The sequence below is a fragment of the Cervus elaphus genome, chromosome 32 (genome assembly GCF_910594005.1).
Source record: "Cervus elaphus chromosome 32, mCerEla1.1, whole genome shotgun sequence".
Taxonomy (NCBI): Eukaryota; Metazoa; Chordata; class Mammalia; order Artiodactyla; family Cervidae; genus Cervus; species Cervus elaphus.
This window is the reverse complement of record NC_057846.1, coordinates 10372605-10388918: the sequence shown is the minus strand read 5'-3', so window position 1 is coordinate 10388918 and position 16314 is coordinate 10372605. Positions and strand designations below refer to the sequence as shown.

Genomic DNA, 16314 nt, shown 5'->3' with positions numbered 1-16314 from the left:
TTTACTGACTATGCCAAAGCCTTCAACTGTGTGGATCACAATCAACTGTGGAAAATTCTGAAAGAGATGGGAATATCAGACAACCTGACCTGTCTCTTGAGAAACCTGTATGCAGGTCAGGAAGCAACAGTTGGAACTGGACGTGGAACAACAGACTGATTCCAAATAGGAAAAGGAGTACATCAAGGCTGTATATTGTCACCTTGCTTATTTAACTTATATGCAGAGTACATCATGAGAAACACTGGGCTGGAAGAAGCACAAGCTGGAATCAAGATTGCCGGGAGAAACATCAACAACCTCAGATATGCAGATGACACCACCCTTATGGCAGAAAGTGAAGATGAACTAAAAAGCCTCCTGATGAAAGTGAAAGAGGAGAGTGAAAAAGTTGGTTTAAAGCTCAACATTCAGAAAACTAATATCATGGCATCCAGTCCCATCACTTCATGGGAAATAGATGGGGAGACAATGGAAACAGTGCTAGGCTTTATTTTTTTGGGCTCCAAAATCACTGCAAATGGTGATTGCAGCCATGAAATTAAAAGACGCTTACTCCTTGGAAGGAAAGTTATGACCAACCTAGATAGCATATTAAAAAGCAGAGACATTACTTTGCCAACAAAGGTCCATCTGGTCAAGGCTACAGTTTTTCCAGTGGTCATATATGGATGTGAGAGTTGGACTGTGAAGAAAGGTGAGTGCTGAAAAATTGATACTTTTGAACTGTGGTGTTGCAGAAGACTCTTGAGGGTCCCTTGGACTGCAAGGAGATCCAGCCAGTCCATCCTAAAGGAGATCAGTCCTGGGTGTTCATTGAAAGGACTGATGCTGAAGCTGAAACTCCAATACTTTGGCCACCTCATGCGAAGAGTTGACTCATTCGAAAAGACCCTGATGCTGGGAGGGATTGCGGGCAGGAGGAGAAGGGGACAACAGAGAATGAGATGGCTGGATGGCATCACCGACTCGATGGACATGGGTTTGAGTAAACTCCAGAAGTTGGTGATGGACAGGGAGGCTTGGTGTGCTGCGATTCATGGGGTCACAAAGAGTCGGACATGACTCAGCTACTGAACTGAACTGGGACAATCACTGACCTCTGTGGGCTTCAGTTCCGCACAGGTGTCCTGAGGATGCTGTGGGGTTTGGCTCACTGGACGAGGTGCCCATCAGCAGCAGGAAGCACTGCAGGGGTCCTTGGAGACACCTAAGACCCCTTCCCTTTCCTTTTTCACTCTGATCCTTGGATTGCTAATTGTCAAGGGCTTCCCTGGTGGCTCAGTGGTAATGAACCTGCCTTGCAATGCAGGAGATATGGGTTTGGTTCCTGGGTGGGGAAGGCCCCATGGAGGAGAGCATGGCAATCCACTCCAGTATTCTTGCCTGGAGAATCCCGTGGACAGAGGAGCCTGGTGGGCTACAGTCCATGGGGTTGCAAAGAGTTGGACATAACTTTGTGACTAAGCAACAATAAAAACAAAATAGTAGGACAGGACTGAGTGAGCACACACACCAGCGACCGTCTCACTCTTGATGCCAACAATAAAGATGGGGTGTGATGACCGCTGAACATTGGTGAAACCTCTCAGAGCCCTCATGCATCTGCTCCTTCTCATTGTCACAAACTACAGAGCTCCTCCAGAAGCCTGGCCTCACCCCTGCCAGCTGACCGCTCACTTCCACTCACTCTCTACGTCCGGACACCAGTCTTCACAGGGGAGATCCCCAAACAGATCAGAACGCCGCCCTATTTCTACCTAAGCATCTGTCCACGTGACAAGACAGACACATGTCTGGGTGACTTCTGACTCGGGTCTTAACGGATGTGTACTTCTGAGTCACAGGCGGTTGAAGAGGCAAACCCTTACATACACTCCAATCCTCAAAATCAAAAAGCAGTCTTGGAATCCCCGCTTTCAGTGTTTGCAGATGACGTTAGGAGCCATGGAGGTCGATTTCTAGAATAACTCTGAGGAAGCCAGACCTCTGTCAGGGAGCTGGGGCCCGTCTTCCAAGTTCAGGGGCAACCCGGTGCCCATGCAGCCCTCCCTGTCTGCAGCCCTGAGCCCTGGAAAGGGGCCTGTCCCAAGGCACGGGCCCCTCGGCCCCTCGGCTCTCAGGGGTTTGGCGGCAGGAATGGCCTTGTGGCTCCTCCGTGTCTGGAAACGGGCTTGTCCCTGAGACGGTGACGGAAGCCGCCTTCCTCAGCAGGCTATCTGGCCCCAGGTCTGCAGCGTTTCAGAGAATGCCATCAGTGCCCCTTGCAGGACTGAGTTCGTTTCTCTTGTACACACAGTGGTGAGACACTGGCTTCTTTCTGACTCCTCCTTGGCCACGTGGGGGCTGCAGAGTCAGGCATCCCACCGGCCGTACGTGGTGGCACGCTCTTCAGGGCAGAAAACCCCGAGTGACTGCTGAGTGAAAGAAGGAAGTCTGCTGTTCCCTTAAACTCCAAAGTCGTGGTGTCAGGAGGGGGGCCTTCGGGAGGTGATGAGGTCACAGGGGTGGGAGGACCAACGCCTGACAGCAGAGACCCAGGGAGCCCCAGCCCCGCCTCCACGGGAGGACACAGTGAGCAGAGCCCTCCATGAGCCAGCAAGCAGGTCCTCACCGATCCCGCCTCTGCCCGCGCTCTGCCCTGGCCTCCGGCCTCCAGAGCTGGAGAAATAGATGCCCGCTTTTTACAAGCCCCCAGTCTGTGCCACTTTTTTTTTTTTTTTTAACAGCAGCTGAAATGGAGTGAGACAAAGCCACACACGCAGTCTCAGAGGCGGGAATGAATCGATAGATTTACTGTTCAAGAAGGGACTCGGCCAGCAGAAGGTGCCGTAATTCGCCCTGCAGTATCCGGGCTCGGGAACTGGGTAAGTTAACCACTGATGCTGGGGGAGGAGCTCGGGTGCACGCTCCAGGAGTGCAGATGAAGAAACTCAGCCTCCTGATTTCACAGAAACAAGCTTTGATTGGTTTTGATTTGTGCAGAAATTAAGTTTTGGACTGTCCCCTTACCAGCTGGCATGTGACCTTTCCTTTTCTGCAGCTTGTGACAGGGACCCCGGATGGATGTCACATTCTTCGGGGCGTGGGGATCCCCTTGGGGGGCTCTGGAGTGGACAGGGGCAAGGGGGGTGCTCTGAGGGGGCAGGACGGAAGGATGCAGTAAGTGGACACCATGTCACTGTCCAGACACAAATGTGGCGAGGCACCATGTCCACTGTTTCTAGAAACTTCTAGAAATTTACCTGAAGGAATTAAGTGTGGATGCTACTCAAGTTGCAGAGTTACACCTCTATACATACAACAAGGGGCAATTATAAAAGGACACAAAAAGGAGTTCTAACAGGGCAGTTCTTTTGAAATGAGTTATGTATCAGATTACTATGAGACAGTCACACAGCTACATGGTGTGCAGACCTTAACAATGCCACGTAATGTCCTTTGTTAAAATATTTTCACAACCTGCACCCATCCTGAAGAAGGTTTTAGGTGTTGGCAGCTATTATTTTATAGTCAGGTATTTTTAAAGTTGCACAGTATGTCCGTTTTCTCTGTGCTTTGTCTCACATAATATCTGCCTGACATTCTTTGATTGATCATTTCGTCCACCTTTTTTTTTTTCATTTCAGTTTGTAATTGACTTGCTGGTGCAAAATTTGGTTCAACAGAACAGTCCTCCTAAATGCTTATAAATCACCAACTCATCACAACTGACTTAAACATAGCATTCACAGGAATGAAGAAAAGCCATTATTAGAAATCACATCTCCTATAACTGAGCCAATGTCACAAAAATCACTGGCAGGCAATTTAATTTCACTGCATCTGAGAGTCTTTTCTCGAAATGTTTCTTCTGGAAAAAGTGGGTTTCCCTTCCTTTGTAGTCACTTTGAATATGTGGCATTAATGTGCTTTTTACCACTGACTTTAGATTAATTTCATAGAAACCTTTATCTTCCTCTCTTTCATGGCCATTTTGCCCATCATAAAGTTACTTTTCATACACAACACCCTTCAGAGAGAACGTCTGAGCCCTGAAATGGCTAAAGGCAAGGAGTGTGGGTCTCATCTCCAAAAAGACTTCACTGATCTGTCACTAAAGAAAATTTAAGGGTTTTCAGTGAATGTCACACACCCTTCCTTGGTGCTTTTGAAATTGAGGCCAGTTAAGAAAAACAAGCAGTATCTTGGATGGGACCAGAGGCAGAGTCCCTCCACTGTTCCATGCCTTTAACCTCGACCAGGCAGTAAAGCGTCTCTCTGAGTTTTGTAAATGGTGGTGACTCATTTCATTGCAACAGTGTTCACATCATTATGAAGTGTTTTAAATTTTAATGCAACATGGTAGAATCAGAGGCTCAGAAGAGCCTTTAAAAACTTGTCCATTTTCACCCTCTTGATTTAGAGATGAGGAAACTGGAAAACTCAGTTTGGAAAATGTCTAAAATGATGAGGTCTGCTCCCAGTTACTTACTGTAGCAATACTGGGAACATAACTCAGACCTTCTCACCTTCCTTTCTCCCTCTGTTCTTTCCTCCTTTCCTTTCAGGAACCTTCTATAAATGATGCTTGCACACTTTCTATGCTACGCCGTGTCCCTGACCCGAGGCATGAGATGGAGTCACTAGGGACTGCTTACAGACAACAAGCCACCGGAAACCGGTGCCCACATGCCCTCAGGTGATGCTGACTGCGAGAGGCAGGTCGCGCGCTCTCGTTTCGGTGGGTGGGCTGCTCGAGACCCTTGGGCCCCGCTCCTGGGGGCACACCGCTGCCCAGAGCCATGGCCGGTCCAGCGGCCACGTGGCTCTCTCCTGCGTTGCCCGATGGCTGATGGGGCCTCCGTGGTGACCACGCGTGGGGACGGGGCATCATTCCCAGAGTGACTCTGTGGCCAAGTCACCAGTCCTCCGGCTGGTCTCTCCCCAAGTCCTTCGAAGCACGCCTGTTCCGCTCACTGGAGGCGCCAACCCTCCCCTCACATCCAGACTGCATAGATGGCCCACTAAGCACCTTCTGTCCCTAACGGTGTGGCGGCTTCTCCCCAACAATGGAAGCCAGGCCCCCGTGCTCGGGCTGGGCTGGCCCAGGGGACACAGCACCCCACGCACCGCACGCCCGCCCAGAAGGTCAGCTCCTGGGGGGACGCAGCCCCGGCGCCAGCCCCCAGGGCTCCCCGCCTCGGACGTGGACGCAGCCCCGGCACCAGCCCCGAGGGCTCCCACCTCAGACGTGGAGATGTAGCCTCAGGGTGCCAAGTCCTGCACGAAAAGGGCGGGTGCCACAGACACCGTCGTGATGCTGAGCTGTCTCAGACCCAGGACAAATGCAGGTGCGTTACCATCAATGTCTATGGAGACAGATGGCCCACGAGCCACCCTTTTATCCGGAAGCTTCACAGAGTGAAACCAAAACCATCGCCTGCGGATTCATTCCAACAGCACAGCCAGAACTCCTTCTAAGAAGGAGTTTTTACAATAAATAATTGTATTGGCCGATTTCCGGATAGAGAAAGGCTTGGTTAAACTGGCCAGTTGGAAATCAATTTCTAGTTCAATCATAGCCGGTAACATACTGTCATTCCTTTAGGACTGCCCCTGGTTTCACAATTTTACACTGAAAAGCAAGCTTTTTCTGGTTCTAATTTTCTTTTAAAGAAAGCACAGCTATACCAAAAGAACTCCTGTGATTTCAATATTCTTGAAGCTAATCAATAAGAAACATACCACTGGCTAAAGATCGGATACAAATTAAGAAAAATTCAAATTTAAATAGAAAGCAGACTTATGATGCAGAAGCTGGCCTCAGTGCAGCCACGGCAGACGGACGTGAGAAGCCGAGGAGGCAGCTGCAAGTCCTTTGTGTGAATAACCTTGTTAGGTGGGCGGCCAGGAGCCCTGGGCTGTGGAGAGGGCATGTATTCTCAGCTAAATTTCAAATGGATGCCACTCAACCGTTTGACGCTGAAATTATCCAACACTCCTCATTTCCAGCAGGAGCACTTGCCCCGCTTTATGTAAGCCCGACTCCATGTCAAATGGTGATGGCCGAGTCTGGCTCCAGCTTCACTGTGTCCATGCGCATAAAAATAAAATTTGCACGTGATTTTAATGAGCACTGGGGAAAATAGAGTATGACAGTAATTTGGAAGCAAGCACATAATTGCACTCAGCATCCAAACCACAGTGGAGCTGGCCTCGCCTGGAGAATTCAGCTGTTTAATGTCAAGTAACAGTTACCTGAAAAAACTGCAAATAAAACAGCTTTTCCCTCCCTCAGACTGACTGAGGGTTTTAGTGAAGGAGGAGGAAAGGAGAGGAGTCTCATTCTACACATGTAGACATATCTCAATTATGTTACTGAGGCCTTAATAATTAACAGTAATAACTATTTAGTAATTCATCCTTGATGATCTGGAGCAAATGTGTTCTCACCTAGAGCGCCCACGGTGTTCACAAACTGCTATTTAGGAAAAGCTCTCACCACATCTACTTGGTTCTGACTAGGAGCCCTGAGGGTAACTACATGTGAAGCCCTTTGTGAGCAGGGTGCTGGCGTCCCGAGCAGCGCCCAGCGCAGGGTACTCTACCTGGGTCGTCCTCAGCTGGCCCCGGGAAGCTGATGCCCGGCTGGGCCAGGTCCGCGCCCTCCTCCTCTGCAAAGAGAGAGACAGTCACGGTTCAGTGCAGCTCCACGCTCCCCCCGCAGACTCTCAGCACAGGACGTGCTTCCCCACCCGTGCAGACGCCCCTGACCCGTGCTGGCGTCGGGGCCAAAAGCGCAGGAGCCGGCGCTTTTCTGAGGACAGCCCCACGGTGGCAGGTGCTCGTCTGCCCCAAGGAGACGCCCGCTCTGGGGGCCGTGCAAGGGGTCTCGGCTGTGCCCCGGCTTCCTGCAGGTTCTCTGCCTGTGGACAGGATTCTGCAAGCCCAGCTGCCCAGCCCACGTGGGCCGGTGAGCCCTGGTGAGCCCCGCACGACCCTGAGGAGGCGCCTCTGTCGTCTGGAAGCCTGGTATTACCCATGGCCTGTTCCGCCACACTGGACGCCTGCAGTCACTGTTCTCTTGCGAATACTAGTTCATCTTAGGTCACTTTTGTCCATATTTCATTTCCTTCTGTTGGGAGAACATCCCAGGTTCTGGCATTGATTTTCCGCTCTCAGCTCTGTGGTCACTGTAGAAATGGACGCTGCATCTTAGCATGTGATATACAAGGCCTCGGGGGTCATCTCTCCCTGGCCCTCCCTTCCCAGATGGACAGCGAAGCCAAAGAGCTGAAAGCCCTGGCTGTTTGTCCAGCTGGACCCAGGGAGCTGGACCCAGAGATGCCAGTGGCTGTCTGAACTGGGCTCGCTCAGTGAGCTGGGTGCCTCCGTCTGCTGGCTGCTCCCGGCTCCTTGTGAGCTGCTGGGCAGCCCAGGGACATCTGCCCCACGCCAGGGGGAGTGGGTACAGACAGCCAGAAATGGGGTCCTTCAGGTAAGGTTCATATATGTACCATCATTTGGGCCCATATTTCTGCAAATATGACTCTAAATAGAATTACATATTCAGACCTGCGTTCATGCAGGTGTCCAACATTCTGGTAATTACATCCTTCTATCAATCCTGAATACAGTTATACATTACAGTCAAAGGAGGCTTTGTTTTAGGACACTATGATCACCTCAGTGACATTTTCACCATCTCCAAACCAGCAAAAAGGCAACGTCCACTTGCAGTGAGTATATAGGACGCTAAAGGAGAAAGTGGGAGGTCTGGCTGTGAAAGGTGCTCACACAAGTCTCGGGTTAATCATGGTGGTCTTTCATCTTATGGGGTCTCCCAGGCACTGCTTTTAAAGTACAAGCCTTATAGGTTTCTACATGTCTCATAAATATCTGTCTGGATTGGGGTAAGTACTTTGCAAGAGAGCTAATTTGAAATACTTCACATAATTCAGTATGCCCCATTTGTAATGGCTAGGAGGACTTTCTGCACATCTGAAGTCCTGTTTTCCTGCTAATAAGCCATCAATGACAAAGCTGGCTGGTCAGGTGACCGCATTAAGGATAATATGAAACTGAAGATGCCACATTTCATTTGTTTAGAAGCATAATGCAATAGGATGTGGAGTGCTAATTAAATACAATTGCCATGGAGACCATGTTCACGTGGTCAGTGTTATTAACTTGAAAACCTTCTACATGAGGTGGGTCACATAGAATAAAGGAGAATAAACTGAAACAAGGAACCTTAGATTCAGATCCCATTTGTTCTCCTTCAACACACACAAGCACAGAAACAAATGGACGAGTTTTCACAGTATGAACTTGAACTATGAGCTGACATCACACAATGACGAAACGCCCAGCGGACGTGGACGGACAGACAGCGCCCAGCATGTACCACCCACCCCGGGCTCCCACCGGGGCAGGTAGGGCTCATCACTGGAGGACGACGAACGACCCGCGGTGTGCAAAGGTCAGCCCTGGGTCGTGAGGCGGATGTGACCAGTGGCTCGTCCCTGCTCCAGTCACGATGAAGGGAGCCTCGGGAAAACCCTCCAGCCGCACACGCGGAGCGCAGGCCGAGGGCAAACACCCTAGACGCCTCTGCTTCTGGCTCTACGGCCTGGCCGAGTGGGCTTCCCTCAGAACCGCGCTGGCGTCACCAGCGGTCCAGCCCTGCCTCACCGCTGGCTTTGTCCCCTCAGCTCAGGCCCCGCGTTCTCGACACTCAGGCCAGCCCAGAGCCCTGACTGGGGTACCATGTAACCCGTGCGCACGGGGCCGCCTAAGGGCCGGTCAGGGCGTCCACAGTGGGACGAGACGGTCCGAGGTGACCCAGCAGAGGGCGCTGGTGGGGCAGAGGGCCGGGGCGGGGGCGGGGCGGGGCGTGGGAGGGGGCGGGGGAGGAGCGAAGGGGGGAGCGGGGAGCGGTGTGGGGGGGGAGCAGGGCGGGGCACAGGGTGGGCCCTCCCTCCCTCCCTCCCTCCGGCCCCCCTCCTGAGGGGTCAGGGGTCAGGCCTTACACGCGTGCTCCAGGTGGCAGGGCATCAGCGCTGCAGTGAGGACCGAGGACCAGCGAGGGGGTGGCGTCACCGGGGACACGGGGAGGGGAGAAGGCCTGCTCCCGGCCCGGGTCCTCGCCCGAGCTCCACGCATGTGGTGCTGTCCCTGCCGCCGCCAGGCGTCCAGCATGGTGGGCCCCCACCCCGTGTGCGTCCACCAGTCACCACCACCCACCCCCGGGTGTGATCCCCGGACGTGACTGTGAGGCGCGGCTGTCCTTCCAGTCTCGGTAAGTCAGGGTGGCCCAGGACCGCCGGGCTGCTGTGCTTCCCGGCAGACCGGGTTACCAAGCCACCGCCCTGACTGCAGTGTGACTCCCCCGCAGTCCCTGCAGAATCGAGGGTCTGAGGGGTGTTTCAAATGAAGTCTGCACAGAATTCCCAGGACGAGGAAGCATGCTGTGGGCAGCCTGGGAGCCCCGGGGTAAGAGGCGCTGTGGTGGGGTGTCTGCTCCCCCTTCTCCTGCTGCCCTCACCTCCCCTGCAGAGCCCAAAAGCGGCTGTGACACATGCCCCCCTCTCCCCCGCAGCAGGGCATCCTGGGGAGAACCACACCCACCTCCCATTGTGGCTGGGACGACATGGCACGTGAGCTGAGGGCAGCAGCACTTGAAGTTTCGCAATTAAATTCAGGTTCCAAGTCTGACTGGGGACTCCAGACCCTCATCACACCCACCTGTCTCTGGTCCTCCCTGGGGTGGGGCCCCTCTTCAGCCAAGCCTGGCTCAGCCCACCTGTGCTCCACCCACTAGTCCTTGCTTTACCTGATCCACCCCACACTGAGTTCACTTACACCCCTGGCCCGGCTCAGAGCCTCTGCCAGTTACACAAGGTCACTGGCCATCAGGCTGTATGAGGACTGAGCCGCAAGGCCCTGCAGCCGCTGGCCTTCAGTACCCCCTGAAAGGGGTTCAGGGAGGAGGTACTCTGTGCTCCAGGAAAACTCATTAACAGGCCTTCAGATAGATACTTTTAGGAGACTTTAAAACCCAAATTCTTGCCTCACCCCTTCTTAGAAAAGCACTAAAACCATCAAGTAAGACATCCGCTCTTGTGACCAGGAGAGCCTCCACCCAGTGTGGGCTTGGCCACACTGACCCTTTGCCAGGGTCGCACATATGCTGGCCAGACCCCCAGCTCTTGGAAGTGGTTCCTCGAGCTAGTGGGAGGCTGTGGTCCCGGCCACAGTCCTTGGTAATGACCCTGACCTCACGGCTCTCAGGCTGTGCGCTTTTCCCCAGTGGACACCTGCCGACCTCCCGCATGGCTGCATCTCTGCTGAGCCGAGTGAGGCTGCAAGGCCAGCGAGGACTTCTCGGTTCTGCCCCTCCGGGACCCCTCCCTACTGTTTGTCTATTTAAAGATGGAGATGGGGGAGAGTAGGGTCAGGACAAAGGTTCTGCTGGTGGAAATGTCTCCTGACCACGCATCCTCCTGATGGACATGGAGCTGCGGAGTCAGGGTGATGACCTCAGGGGGCGTGACCACGTGTCCAGGGATGACACGTGGCAGCCACCTCTGGATGCACCAGGAGATGCTCGGTGAGTTCAGCTTGCTGAAGGAGCACCCACAAAGCCTGCCCGGTCTCTAGATTCTCTGCCCTCTGTGAAGTGTGCTTCTGCAGAAAGCACACTCAGGCTTCATCTCAGCCGCCCCCCTAATGAGAGGACTGCAGCCGCACAGATTTGGGACCATCTCTGCTCTCGAGGACAATGACACTGATGAGCTCCCCATCCCTCCTCCTCCACTGCAGTCACAGCTGTGCCTGCATCCGGCCCAGCAGGACCGCTATGGACGGCTTTTCTTTGAAACCCACAAAAATGCTCATAATTTTACTTTGGACCAAGGATCAACTCTCAGAAGATGCTGTCCTGAAGTCTGCAGAAATTTCACTCAGAGTTAAATGCCACTTAAATCAGGTGAGAGCAAACTCAGGTCATGAGAGGCAGCCCCAGGGATATGGGCAAGGACGGGGGTCTCCCAAGGACGGGGGTCTCCCAAGGCCTTCTCCCACAGGCAGAAGCCCCTGTGGGGATGTCGTCGTTCACACCCCTGGTAGCCATTGGGGAGGTGCTTCCCTGGTTAGAAGGCTTCCAGGCCCTCATTACGCATTCGAACAAATCACAAAATCATCTTCCACAGGAATTCACAGATGACTGAGGGCACATGTGCTTTACTTTGAATTTCTCTGGACTCAGAAAAAAGACCAAAAAATGCTGAAGTAAAAAGAAGACTTTCTTAGGTAAAAGAGAAAGCTTCAGGGTGAAACTTATGTCTGTCCTTAAATTTGAACATAACTCACTTCAAAAGTGACATTAATTATATTTTATATAATATGTTTGAAATCTAAATTCCAAATGAATGTAGTGTCAAATCCTTTGTATCACCTTCTGTATTTAATATGGTTTTACACCTAAGTTTGCTTGAAGACATGTTCACCACATTTAAACTGGAAAAATAGTTTTAAAGACAGTTGTAAAACGTGAGCAGTTTACAAAGATTAGAAAAAGCTTCCCTGACAACTGAGCTGCCCCTGCCTGCCCCTGGCTTGGCAACCACCTCTGAGCTGGGCGTGAATGAGCAGAAACCACAGGCCTTTGTCTCTGAAGGGTGGTTTTCCACTGGTGTATCAGAAGTCCCTGGGTACGGCAGCCAAGGACACCCAGACACTTTGAATTTCAGAAAACAAAACAATAACTTTTCAGGCGATCTCAAACAGAATTTTTTGTGTGTCTGAAATTCAAACTCACCAGGGCATCCTGTATCTTTATTTGTTAAATAAGTGCCCTGGGGGCTTTGAGAAGAATGTGAACACTCACTCCTCCTGAAGGTTTTGGGTGAAGAGGAAAACCCTCCCCCACCTGCCCGTGATATCTCCTGCTTTCTGGAGAGGAGTTTTTCAGGCACTCTAACGTTATCAAAGACCACAGTGTTAATGTTTAAGCTCTCCAAATTCTTTATTTGATATATCACCCCAATTTTCTACACTTGATGAATTTCCCACATCTCCCGGTTCCTTCCAGAGGGTTGACGTTCACTCAAGTGTAAGGGCTTTAAGGAGCCAGGGTTAATGAGAGTGCCAGTGACCCATCGATCCTGTGTCTCTTCCTGGATTTTGTGCAAACGACTCAAGGGTAAAGTAGTGATGCTCCGTTTTTTTCCCCTTTAAAAAAAATTGGCAAGCCTTGATTTTTCAAATATCCAATTAAAGCAGAATGGTTAAATAAATTACGGAACAATCACAGCATGCAATGTTAGAGAGCTTTTAGCCGTTTCAGAAATTCCCGATGCAATGCTACATCGAGATAGCCAAGAGCCAACTCTGAGTGTTTTATGATTCTCTTCCACTTGGAAAAAAAAAAGACCAGGGGCCATTTACCAGGATGCCAAGAGCAACTGCCTCCAACTGGAGGAATTACAACCACATTTTGTTTTCCTCTTTAAACTTTTTGTACTTTCCAGATTTTCTTCAGCCATCCTGCATGTGCTTTATAAATACAAAAGAGATGATAAAAGTACTTGGTGTTCCACAGACTCCAGTAGAGCCAACATCTGTTTTCTTCTTTATTGGAATTAGATGGGCTAGCTCCCAAGTTTGTCTTCTTTCCTGCTCCATGTGGGAATGAACCGCTGCAGCCCCTGCGGGCGTGGGGGAGGGGGGTTAGGACCCGTCTTGGGAAGGTGATGGGGACTGTACATGTCCCTCGGTACTGTTACTTTCACCGTCTTTCCTGGGGGTCACCTGTCCCCTCTCTTTTCTGGGTTGCTCGTTAAAGACGCTCCTTTTCCTGCATCAAAATCTGGGCTCAGAAAACAGAGTGCTAAAGTCACTCCTACTGAAGGGCACATGGGCTCAGTCAGTCTTCCCGAGCTCCGCCTCCGTGCCTGGGCACTATCCACGCCCAGAGGGATAGGGCCCCTGTGGACGCCACCATGCAGAGGGCTTTGCCTGTGATCACGGTTGGGGAGGAGGGCCTGGGCTGTCCACCAGCCCTGCTGCGGCCGTGCTGGGGGCCCTGAAGGGCACTGTGTGGCTGGACCTGCCTCAGCATGGGTTTGCCTGATGAATAATTTCTTTCAAAAGGCATCGTTTAACAGCAAGGACCTACTGTACAGCACAGGGAACAATATTCAATATCTTGTAATAAATGATAATGGAAAAGACTCTGAAAAGTAATGATGTGTGTGTGTGTAACTAAATCACTTGAGGTACACCTGAAAGTAACACATGATAAATCAACTATACTTCAATTAAAAAAAGGAAAGGGAAAAAAAGATACAGTGTAAGAGGTAGTATTTTCAAAGTTGCTGTGTCACTGACTTCCCTGGTGGCTCAGATGGTAAAGAGTCTGCCTACAGTGCGGGAGACCTGGGTTCAGTCCCTGGGTTGGGAAGATCTCCTGGAGAAGGAAATGGCAACCCACTCCAGTACTCTTGCCTGGAGAATCCTGTGGACGGAAGATCCTGGTGGGCTACAGTTCAGGGGCTCGCAAAGAGTTGGACACGACCGAGCGACTTTACTTGTCACTGAACCTAGCCCGTTCCGGGAGGGGACTTGAGGGGGATCACCGAGGGGTGTCCCAGCCTCTGCGCCCTCTCCCCGCCTTGTGTGAAAGACATTGTCCTGCAGCTGCCCACTCTCAGCCCCTGAAGCCCCACTCATGTGCACCCCACAGCTGCCTGTTGACACCCAGGGCTGGGCGCTGTGACTCTGAGTCAGGCCTGCAGTCTGGCAGGAAAGCTGCAGGAAGCAGCGCCCGCAGGGCCCAGAGGGCAGGCAGGAACGGGCTCTGTGAGGACGAGCCCCATCTGTGTGGTTTTGTGGGCGAGGACAGTGGCTTCTTAGAGCAGCTCACTTATAGATACACTTTTAACTCCAGTCATCCTGCAGTTAAAATGTAATATATTCAGTTCTTACACAGACTGGAATAAGCTCAATTATGTACAGAATTCATTATAAAGTCCACATATTAAAATATTTCATAGCCAAAATGTTATGTAGATTCTTACTTTCTGAAAGAAACCTTGGAAATTTGATTTGTGGTTGGCTGTTTCGGCTCCTGAATCTTTTTGAATACCCACTTCCAGGGCCCCTCGGCCATAAAACTGCATTTTGATCTACACCCTAGGGCTGCAGTTATTCATTTATTCCCATTTGGATATTAATAAAAGCATCATATTTGTTAGGAAATGACAGATGAACCCGGTTACTTTGCATCAACAAATCACATCCAGGGCATCTCTCTTTACCTCAAGTTTACTCCCAGGAAACCAAATAACATACAAAGCTTCACGGTAGCACCTGGATTGCAGTTTATTTTTAAAGCCCTTGGATTCCAGATTGATTCCGCTTTAACAAATCGTGTGGTCCTTGACCTAAAACCTGCCCAGCAGCGGCCGTGCTTGGCAGCTGGCTGCCCCCACATGGTTTCAGGAAACGCTGGTCTCGCGGGTCACGGTGGGGCGCGGCGAGCCGGACGCCAGTTTCCCCATCTGCTTCAGGAGGTTCGCAGCTGCAGGAACGCATGCATCTCCGCATTTTAATGCGTGTTTGTGACCCGAGTGCGCGGCTCTCAACCTCCCGGTTCACTGGCAGCGAATCCGCCTGGAGCCATTTGTGTTTCTATAATGAGAGCCCTGGCAACACCACCGCGCTTGGCAGGAGAGCCTCGCCAGCTCGGAGCCGGTGAGGCAGAAGCGAGGGAGGGGGCCGATCGGCGGGGCGGGGCCTGGGAGTCGAGGGGCGCGGGCCGTTCCTGGGGACACCGCACAGCTAGTCACGGCCTCAGCTTGCCTGGGGACGCGGAGCAGAGCTCCCGGATCCCCCTCTCAGGGAGGACCACTCCCCAAGCTGTGGGCACACGACGGACACCATCCACTTGATGGGGCGGCTGTCCTTCCTAAGCCACAGCAGCCGGATGCCACCCCGCCTGAGTGGAGTCCCCACGTGGTCCCGAGCGCATGCCCGGCTCGGCTGCCTTCCACCAGCGTCCCGGCGCACGGGGCCCTCCACCGGGCATTGGGCACTGACACCTCTTCACCCTTGATGTCTCCATGGAAACGCCCCCTCCTCCGGCCCCCGACCCCCCGCCCACATCTCAGCATCGTCTCCACGGCGAGAACGTCTATTCCTAGAACACATTCCTGACGTCCGTACTCCTCCTCTCTTGCCCACAAGGGCCCTCGCGGCCGGTCCATCCTAAGCAGGTTCCCCTGAACTTGGAAGAAGCGCGGCTGCTTTCAACCCCGTGAATGGGAGCTGAGTCCTGCCTGAGCGCAAAGGTGGCAAAGCCTGCAACTCATTAAGTGAGTTTACAGTGCAGAGCGGGTCTGGCTCTCCAACCCCACCTAAATTACACTTAAGAAGCTTATCATAACTACCTGGCAAGATGAGGGAAAAGGAGGAAAATAAATACATTTTTTAAAACAGAAAAATGACAGGGCAGCTGCATTAAAATCATCCCAATTTCCGAGCTCATTTCTGAAGCCTCCTGTCAAGGTAAACTCAGCGTCCACACGGTTCTCTTTGGCTCCGTGAGAGAGGCCATAGAAATGACTGGTATTGGTGGACAAGTTTCACCCTCAGTTTATTCATTCCCATAAAAACTTAAAACAACGCTTCCTCATTGACATGGTAGCCAGAGCGACTAAACAACGTCCCAAGAGGGCAGATGTTAGTGAGAAAAAGAGCGGGAAAGTCGGGGGGGAAGGTGTGGTGACTCGCTACAGGGACAGGTCAGTGTCCAGAAGATACAGTCTGTGGACTCAGCTTGAGAGGGACTGAAGCCATCTCAGAAACCACATCATGACCTATCGCCGCCCCCATTCCTCATATATTTATGGTCAGTTGTTCAGCCCCTCAGTCATGTCTAACGCTTTGTGCCACACATTGGAAAGCATCAATTCTTCGGCAGTCAAGAATGTTTAATTTCTGTACTAATAGAGTGAATGCTTTTCTCTCAGATGGTACAGCCATTTGGACAGATGCCTGGCCTTCCGCTGGGGTCTCTGTTAGCTGCAGCGGCTGAAGGAGGCAGGAAGGACCCAGGTGCTTTCAAGTCAATCTTGAACCCCTTGAGTTTCTGGGTCTGATTCTGGGCTGTCACCAATGATAGAGAATTAAAGCTGCATGAAGGACAGCTGGGGGCACTGGGATCCCAGGGACAGAACCTGCCACCAGGTCTAGATTTCCCTTCTTTTCCAGTGTTTCGGGCAGTACTGTTCTATGGAGCTCATTTCAGCTCATTCTCATCTTAAAGAG

General features: G+C 51.8%; 1 protein-coding gene across 1 annotated transcript in view; it reads right to left on the bottom strand.

The window, feature by feature from the left end:
- The window catches only part of DLGAP2 (DLG associated protein 2), a 587786-nt gene that overhangs the window by 108948 nt on the left and 462524 nt on the right, over positions 1-16314 (bottom strand). Inside the window, exon 6 of the mRNA XM_043893841.1 lies at positions 6591-6656. The gene's annotated coding sequence lies outside the window, so the exon portion shown is untranslated. The remainder of the gene's footprint in view (positions 1-6590; positions 6657-16314) is intronic.